Genomic DNA, 10,164 nt, shown 5'->3' with positions numbered 1-10,164 from the left:
CCCCCCAAAATCATGTGGGGTCCAGACCCACAGGTTGAGAACCGCTGTTCTAGATGGCTAGTCTCCTGCAGAGCGTGTTTTATTTAAACATTTCGTTGTCTGTTTTTTTTTCTTCTTCGTGCGAACAAAACGGACTCTGTTTGCAAGGGCCTTTTATACTTGGTCGTACGATGGGAGTCGCGCGCTGAAAACAGCCGATCTACAAGCGCTGTTTGTCTTTGGTGTTGGACTCCTCCGTCATACGATGGTGTATAAATAAAGCATTAAACATGGCTGCTGCTGCTTGAAGGTGGAGCCGGTCAGTTGACCTTGATGACCTCCTGTCCTGCTCCACTAACAGACTTTCATGTTATATATATTCAGACTGGATTGTTTTATTTTCTATCAGCAGCCATCTGGAGTCCAGACAAAGTATAGCTCTGGTCCATAGCGTTAGAAGGAGTTCTCCTTAACGCTATGGGACTTTAGATCCTTTCCCCTCACACCCGCGGTAGCGCAGCCTCTCGTCTGTAGTAAAAAATAAAGAATACACTTTCGCTACTCACCAAATTAAAGACGGTTTTATGGAGTTGAAAGCTACTCTACTAAAGGCCTTTGCAGACTGGCCTCTGTTTTTACCGCATGCGAAAAGACGCACGAATCGAACTGGGTTCGATTGGGAAAAAAACACATCGCCGCATCGCATCGCTGCACGGTAAATTCGGAGCCGGTGTGCATGAGGTCATTGAGAACCATGTGTTCATTTAAAAAATGCACCCTGTCTGCAAAGGCCTTTAGTGGGAACACTTTGAGCCCCCCACCTCACATCTAAAATACACTTTTTGGCCAGAAAAGAAAATATTTCTACGGAAGGAATAAACGTTTTTGGGTTACTCCACTGCGCCGCTCTACAGATCTGGTCAATGGAAGTTTTCTATTGACCGGATTCTTCCTTCCGGTGAAATATTTTCTTTTCTGGTAAAAAAAAAAGTGTATTTTATACGTGAGGTGGGGGGGATCTCTGAGTGTTCGCACTAAGTAGAGAAGGCTTTCAACTCCATGAAACCTGTCTTTGTTTGGGCGAGTAGCAAAACTCACTTTTAACTCTTATACTGCCAAAAACGTTTATAAACGTTTTTTTTTTAATCAAAAACAAAATTTAAAAAAATCTAAAATGATTCTTTATTTTTTGTTTTTTCCGTTCTTCACAAAGAACCAGGAGATAACATTTTCCAAAAAGTTGCTGCTCCATTCACTTCAATGTTAAAAAGTAAACAGAGAAAAAAATGACATGTTTCCTATGTTTTACCTGGAAACATGCTGGCAGAGGTGGCAAACTATTTTTGAAAAACCCTGGCAGTTTAAGAGTTAATTTTTACTACAGACGAGAGGCTGCGCGGCCTGTGGCGCGTGCGCAAAGCCTCGAAAGTCCCATAGCGTTGAGGAGAACTCCTTCTAACGCTATGGACCAACCAGAGCTAGACAAAATACATCGTGCTCTACAGCTGATGTCTTACAATAGATAGATGTTTGACTGTCCGTCACACTAGGCTAGGTCCAACTTTGTTTTATTTTCTAAAAGTCTCACCACTGTTTCAAAAACTTAGTTCAGCCTGCATCGATGAATTTACTCTGTTTTTTTTTCTTTTTATAATGCCTAGCATAAAGCTTTGTGCTTTTTGGTGCAAGTCGTGGAAGTATCTTTGTTTTATTTTTTGAAGTTTGCTGTATTTGTTTTTTTGTTGGTGTCAACTACATTAATATGATTTTTTTTTTTCTTTTTGTAAAGAAAGAAAACAGGAAAAACACTGGTCAAAATCTGCCTCAGGGCCAACACACTCACACACACAAAGGCTATTCAGTAGTACCGCGGTGTCTCCTCTAATGTGTTTAATGGCAATGCAAACGAGGGACGTACCTTTGCTTTGACACCTTGTACGTTGAAGCCACCTTTGTGCTCTAGCCACTTAAAGCCCTATCTTGTACTTTCAAATTTTCCCCCCAAAATACAACATCTGCAAGCTCACAATGTGTCACATCGCGACACACACGTAGGGCCTGTCACGATGCAAATTTAACTTTTTTCTTTTTTAACGATGAATTGTCACAATAATTGCGATTAACGATGTAATTGTGTGTTCGGCATTGAACATTGGAACATATGAAGCCTTTTAGGCTTCCTAATCAAAAATTGCACAGGGCAGATATGACATAACTGAAATATACAAAGAAATGATTGACACATTTAATAATTTTATACATGTAAAAAAAAAAGCTGAAATAGCTGATCTACAAGCCTACAACGTGCCATGAAGTGTCGAGTTCTAAGCTTGTAGATCTGCTATTTCTGCTTTTTTTTTTTATATTTGAAAAGATGTGACATTTCAGCTTGGAAACGATTATGACGATTATGCTAAAATACTCAAATAATTGTGATTAGATTATGTAATAATTGTGACAGGCCTAGACTGACATGGTGACACACACGTGAGCTTGCAGAGCTTGCAATTTTTGCTATTTTGGAAAATGTTCAAAAGCAATGAACATGCCCAATAGGTTGAAAGTATATAGTCTCTCAAGCTAGACTAAGTCTTCAACAATCTTCATATGCTGACACTAGTCATTTCCGTTCACAAAAAGAGTATTTCTGAAATTCCATTTCTGCTAAGCAGCTAGAGATCGCTAGGCTTTGACTCATTTGGTTTCCCAGTAGGACTTACTTACGTGACTGCAAAGACAAAATGGAAGCGGACGCTCTATTGTCTGCGGCTTTTCAGCTATTAACCCTTTAAGACCGAGGACGCACCTGTCATTTTTTTATTTATTTGGCTATTCAAAAATAGCAGATATAAAAGCTCATAGCGCGGCACCGAGTGCCGCGCTATGAGCTTGTAGATCTGCTATTTTTGAAAAATCATGAAATGTGAAGATATTTGAATTATTTTTTCTTTTTTTTTGGCGGACATTTGTAAATGTATTCTTTGCTTCTGGGGGTTCCTGGAACTACATATTTTACAAATGTCCGCTTTAAAAAATATCCTACAATCCAAGATTTTGCCACGGATTTTCACGATAAAAAAAAAAAAGCAGATCTACAAGCTCATAGCGCGGGCTATGAGCTTGTAGATCTGCTATTTTTGAATAGCCAAAAAAGACATCTAAAAATGGATGCGTTCCCGATCTTAATAGGTTAAGATGTACGGACTGTTTTTAGCGGAAGCGTTTGAAAATTGTGCGAGCCGGCAGATTGGGTTGAAAGTGGCTAGAGAAAGTCTGAAAGTGCCCCATGTAATTTAATAGTGGGTGAATGTATGACCCTGCATTACTGACTTGTGCACTTATAGTTAAGTTTGCTCATCTTGTGTTGTTTCAGAGGTTCTTCTTTTTTATTTTATTTTTCCTCCCGGACCCCTTTACTACAACTAAAGCCTGATTTATACTTATTTGCATGCCGGTGGTGTCACTCACCGAAGATTATCCGATCTACAAGCTCACAACCGGGGTTGCCAGATTTGCTTATTATAATTCCCCCGCAAGATTTCATGCGACGCGCTGTGAGCGCTGTACTCGCTGCTTTTGGGCTGGTTTTCCTAGACCTGGTTGCTTGTTTCTCTCACAGAATCTGGCAACACTGCTCACAACATGTTGCCACACAGCGCGCATACTAAGTATAAATCAGGCATGATGAAATGTATCTTCCATTGAGTATTTCAAAGCAAGATGGCCTGAATGCCTTGAAATGTGCACTATTTTCTTTCAGAATCATAATAGAGCCTATTCTTTTACCTTAAAAAAAAAAAGCAGCAGATTTTGCTATCTACAAATATTTTAATAATAATAGGTGTGAATTTAGTACATAGTTATTTAGAGTTTAAGTGATGATGAGCTTGTGCCCATTTGTGGGGCTTATAGTAGACATGTATAATGTATGAACTGTTTTTACCCCCCTGTGGTCTTATGCAGTACTGCAACCCTAGTGTGACTGCAGCGCAGACAAGCTATTTAACTTCAACAATCCAACAATGTCACATCCTGCGATTTTACCACTGAAGCACTATTTTAATGGTATAGCATAACAAATTCTCTCAAATCTGAGTAATCTAATTGTATGATTCTTCTTTTTTTTTCCTGCCAGTCCAGAAAGGGAACATGCTATACACACAGGAACTGTACCAAAGTTTAGATGGAAACTTATCGACAAAACTTTATATTTAAATATCCCCCATTATGTTCACTTTTGCATTTTGTTTTCAGCTTTGTCGTTTTAAACCCGAATTTGCTTAAGTATCGATATTATGATATAATCATATAATTATGATATTGTAATATGATTTCATGTTGAGCCTTCAGTTGTCTGAGCCAATGTGAAATTGTCTGATGTTTTTTCTTTCCAATTGGCCAGTTCTATCCACTGTATGCAGCTATCGTTATGACGATAATGATTCTTACCAAGCCTTTCTTCCGTATATATAATGGATCAATCCGATTTGCTGTTGTTCCTCGTGGTTATCGGCACACATCAGCTAAACCTTATATATTCTGTCATACGACAAATATTTAAAATATTTTCAAGTTGTTTGGAGATATTAACGTATAAGGACATGCCCAAAATAGGGAGGCTGAAAGTGATTAAGACATTGCTCATATAAGGGATAGTGATTTGCTAGATACTAAGACAGTGATACTTATATATATGGTTGTTTTGCCACATTTTATCCTCAACTGAAATATTGGCCCCATTACCAGTAATTTACCAATATTTGTCTGTTATTTTCACTTTTACTGTCAGTATTTTAAGTTAACAACACAAGTGTTAATATTTTTGTTGCTTCTGCAAATCCTTGACTTCCTTGAACTAGTCTGTAGAACAAAAGGAAACTATTTTAAAATTAAATAAATAGATTATTATTTAATTACTGATGTGTAATTCATTTTCTTGTCCCAAATATACAGGATGGTTACATGCATGGCCTTTACATAATCATCTTAGGTGGTGTATTCCTTTGGGGTATGATGATGATGACACAGGTGTACATAATGGTAAAAACTGATTTAATGTTTAAAGTTCCAAAAATAACTTGGGTGATCAATCTTTTGTCTGTAACTTAAACACTGAATTTAATTCTCCAGTAGCAATGGCTACATGAACCATTATGACCAGTAAAATCAGTTCACTAATGAATATCATTTTCATGCGTAGAGATACTATTCACAAAATGCAGCATGTATTCTAAAAGGTGGTCCCCAGCTAAATGATGGGGAGTTGGTAACTAAATGGACCCTTATAGATCTTTAACTCTTGAGAGTGTAAAATGAACTTACGGGTCCATTTGGTTTCGAGTTAAATTATTGAAACATCTGCATTACTTAATAAAACATTGTTGGCCTGTTATCTCTCCTATGGTACCAACATCAATACATCATGGAATTGTGGACAAAATCGTATCCAATGATAACAAAATATTCTAAGTCTTGGGTCTGAGAGTCTAAATCTCATCAAACGGTGGTTCCGTGGCTCAAATGCCGAATAAATAATGGACCTTGATATGAAAAGGGTTGAAAACCACTGCCTTAGACCATGTTGCCCAATTTGGAGCTCAGTTAGATCATCTCTCATTGTGTCTTGAGTCTAGACTCAGGACACAATGAGAGATGATCAAAAATGTTTGAGAACGTTTTTTTACCTGACTTGACCAAATCTTTTTGTGATTTTTCCTCAGTAGAATAATGCACAATACTCTCTTGATGTCATCACAGTCCCCCTTCAGCTCCTACTGTGTTTTGGTGCCAGCTGCCTTATGGGGTCCGATCAGATTTATTTGGGGTAGAAGATAGAAATGCTCTGAACGGTTCAACGCTAGATGTGTGGAAACAACCCTTTCAGTGCTGCTGGTGTTGCAGAATTTACAAAACACTGATAAATTATCATAGGATTAGTCTAGCCTGGCATGGCCAGACTATTTTATTTTTTTGCTATGGCAGATTCGTCTGGAACCAGGCTAGGATTAGCCTAGTTAAGTAGTTACTTTGCAACTGGAAAATTACAAAGCACACTGCATTCATCAAAATCACATGCACTCAATCAAAATATAACAATATAACAGACAGGGAGCACCAGCATCTAAACCAAGAGAATATAAACATTAACCTGCAATATCTGAAAATGTGTCTTAACTCAACATAACATAAGTAAACCATCAATCCAAGCAAAATAATATTTCAAACATTTATGTCCAGGATTCAATATTTATAGCAGTTTGTGAACTTGCAGATTTCAAGCTATCTTCTTAACAGGCTTAGAGAGCTTTGCTTTCCCTGAGTGTGTATAGGGGAAATGCTTTTTGGGCCAAACAACTGTTGTACCAGAGTTGTATTGGCCATCATGCCACCCCTCGCTGCAACCCCCCTCTCCCCTCTCCCAGTCCTGGGGGGCTTGGTAGACTCCAGGGCAGACAAGTGCCTCCCTATTAACATACAACCTCACCTCACCCCTAAATGCTGAGGGTCAGAGCTCATGTTCTGGCATCTGCCACTATAGGGGGAGGGGGAGGTGGAGAACAAATAATGAGGAGCGACGCAATCTGGTTTGGCCTTTAGCCCAAAGTTGTATTCTATATACTTTGTCGTGTGTGAGGAATAGCAGATCTACAAAATGGCAAGCTCCTACAAGCTCACAACAACACGTGAGCTTGTAGAAATGCTATAGTTTCACTATTTCAAAACAAACTTTTTGAAAATACATGCCCCTAAAAAAAGCCCTTTTGACATTTCTGCTCATCCTGAGGTCAGCTGTATGCTAATTATCTGTTAATTGTGCTGCTTTAAATCCCCTAATTTAAATGTAAATGCTTCTTTTCTTTCTGACGAATAATGTCATTCTGCCTGATACAACGCAATATTCAGTGTTATATCATATTTAATGATATATTATATTGTAAGTCGGCACATGATGTTTCATCATGTGTGCATTGTCTTTCAGACCCCTCACTCTACATGTAGTTACTACAACCACCACCAGGCGGCGTTACTGTAACATAAATTGTACTAAAGGCACATTATTAAAAGTAAGTAACACAATGTTTGGCAAGTAGAACATTTCTTGACACCAATGTCGTTTAGAATTGTTAGTAAAAATAATTGATAGAATAAACACAATAGGCCTACTACTAAAACACCAACCATAGTAACCATGGTAAGCTGATTGACTTTTTGATCACTTCAGCAAGGTATGATTATGCATAGGCCTATAATTAAAGGTAGGGTAAGTGATATATTTTTTTGTTAAAAAAGGTTAAAGTACTATATTCTGATAGTAATCATTGCTACAGGACGTTTGTTTGGTCACAGGGATCTCTCCTGCTCTTTAGTAAACAGAATATAGTACATTTTCAGGTAGGTGACACATTTTAAGCCAGTCAGGAGAGAGCACTGAAAATGCATTTTCTGTTTAATAAAGAGCTGGAGAGACATGGAGACTCCTTTTACTGAACAAACACTCTATAGCAATGACTACTATCAGAATATAGAGCTATTTAACACTTATTTTAACTCAAGTAAATCACTTACCCTACCTTTAAATTACCTCAGTCAGAATAGGTTCAATGCATACCAAATATAGAACTAAATCCTTTCATTACAATGTATCAAATATTGCTGTAGTCTTTGCATTATTGTCTTGCTTCGTTTCTATAAAATCTCAGATTTTATGGATGAGAATGAGTATTGTGATGCTGTTCTTGTGGTCATTTCCATTACGACTGACTGCAAAGGAAAGGTGTTTGGTTTCCTTAAATGAGAGTAAAGGGCCAACATCAGTTACACACAGACATCTGTCTTTACAATGCTGAAGAGATCGGTTTCAGTTTGTGTGCCCCTAGGCCAGGGGTCCTCAACAGGGGTCTTCAACAGACCCCCCTAGGGGATCCGGGCCCCCTAGGGGTCCTCAGAGTTACTACAGAGGGGGCCACCAAATCTTTTTGTGATAGGAACTTTTTTTCTTTATTTTCTTACATTAACCACTTGAACCCTTTGCATCCCTATATCCTGAGGGGAACATTAGCCCAAAAAAATAGCAGATCTACAAGCCCACAACGCCTCGCGCTGCGTGCATTAATTCATCATGAATTCCTTGTAATTCATCAATTAATTCACATCATTAGTTAATCATTAGTTAAGCAAAGTTACTTAATGCTTACTTAATGTATTAAGTAGGCCTAATCATAAAATAAGCATTAATTACGGTATACTTATGACTTATGAGCAAGTGTTATACCAGTCTATGAAACTATTATTATGAAATCTATGAATGAAGTTTAAAAAACACGATTTTATACAATATATAGTGTGGGTCCCTGCTTCATCTCTATCTCAGCTATAGGGGGTCCTTTGGCCTGAAAATCACTAAAGACCCCTGGCTGCCCTATAGGCTTATGGTGGGGGGTGGTATCCATCCTGATCCATCCCCATCCCATCTGTTCCGTCCAGTCTCTCTGACTCCATCCATCCTGTGTGTGAGAGCTTTGTATAATAAATCAGCACGTTTCTCTGTTTGACATGTAATCAGTATTCAACCACAAAAGTAAAAGTACTAAAATGTTTGAAAATAGCCGATCTACAAGCTCACAACGCGTCGCATCATAGCCTAGGTATAAAATAGGGCTGAAGTGATTAATGTATGTTTTATAATGTAATAATTGATATCTGCAAAGTAACTAGTAACTAAAGTTTTCAAATAATTGTGGTGGAGTAAAAGTACAATATTTGCCTCTTTGCCTCTATTGGAAATTAGAAATACTGAAGTAAAGTACAGATACCTCAAAATGTTACTTAAGTACAGTACTTAAGTATTCAAGAGTATTATGCATTTAAAAAAATACTTAAATATTAAAAAGTACAAAGAACCTTTTCTTTTTATATATGTATTATTATCAATGCATTTATTGCATTCAAAGATTGTGTCTCTCTACTTAGACTGGAGTATTCCTACATTGTGGTATTGCTACATTTACTTAAAGAAAAAGAAATCTGAGTACTTCTGCTCAGCACTGATTTTATTACTGTGTAGTAATTCACATGGGGGAGGAGAGCCCCCCCCCCCCCATGCTGATCTCATTGTTTTTAGCAGAGGTGTCACCGGATTGGTCCATCCGTCTCTGTCTGTCTGTCTGTGTGTGTGTGCTTTGTGAAAATAGCCGATCTGAAAGCTCATCTGCTTATTTAAAAAAGGACGCTTCTGAGCTTGTAGATCGGGGCTATTTTCTGGCGCGCGACACCGTCGTACGACGAGGTTCCAGAGCGGCTTTTGTGTCGAGCAGAGGGGGGGGGGGGGGGGGGGGGGGGGCGTGTTGCCATGTCCGCTTATTATTTATAAGCGACTTTGAGGCTTGTTTTGCTGTTAAAGGGGAAATCCACCCATTTTCAATATTTAACTATGTCATTAATATAGCATAGGAGTTGTGTGGAAATAAGAAAAAAGGTCCCCCCTTTCTGTGTTGCCTTGAACTGGAGGATTGATTTTGGGTTTAACATTGCAAATTACAACATGATGAGTCATCATGTTGTAATTTGCAATGTTAAACCCAAAATCAATCTTTTGATTTTGGGTTTAACATTTTTTGGGGAACTTTTTTCTTATTTCCACACAACTCCTTTATGCTATATTAATGACATAGTTAAATATTGAAAATGGGTGGATTTCCCCTTTAAGTTGCTTTGTAAATATTGGACGTTTTTGGGCTTTGTTTCCTAAATGTTGTTTAAACCAGTGGTTCTCAAACATTTTCATCATGTTCCCCCATGGACCCCCAAATTAATATGTATTTGTCTGCGGGCCCCCCATCTGAAAATGTGTTGTTGTGCCAGCCTGGGACCCCCGCCCTGTTCCAGATTTTTGTTGTTAAAGTTATTTTTTGTTTTTAAACAGTTTATATGATATACTTTATAGTAGTGTATATCTGTCTGTCATTTGATGTCTCTATGAATTGAGTACAAAGGACCCAAATGGAAACTAGCCATAGGCTTTCTTCTTGCGTTTTAAATCTTAATAGCTGTGACCACCTTGTACTTTCATGTGTTTTTTTCTGCAAACTTCTAATGAAGTATTCAATCAATCAATCAATCAATCAATCAATCAATCAATCAAACAAAAATCAATGGCAATGTAAAACATGTTTTATCATGCCAATA

Source organism: Gymnoscopelus microlampas (assembly GCF_963454915.1).
Source record: "Gymnoscopelus microlampas genome assembly, chromosome: 21".
In the NCBI taxonomy this organism is placed as follows: Eukaryota; Metazoa; Chordata; class Actinopteri; order Myctophiformes; family Myctophidae; genus Gymnoscopelus; species Gymnoscopelus microlampas.
Note: the sequence above shows the minus strand (reverse complement) of the source record.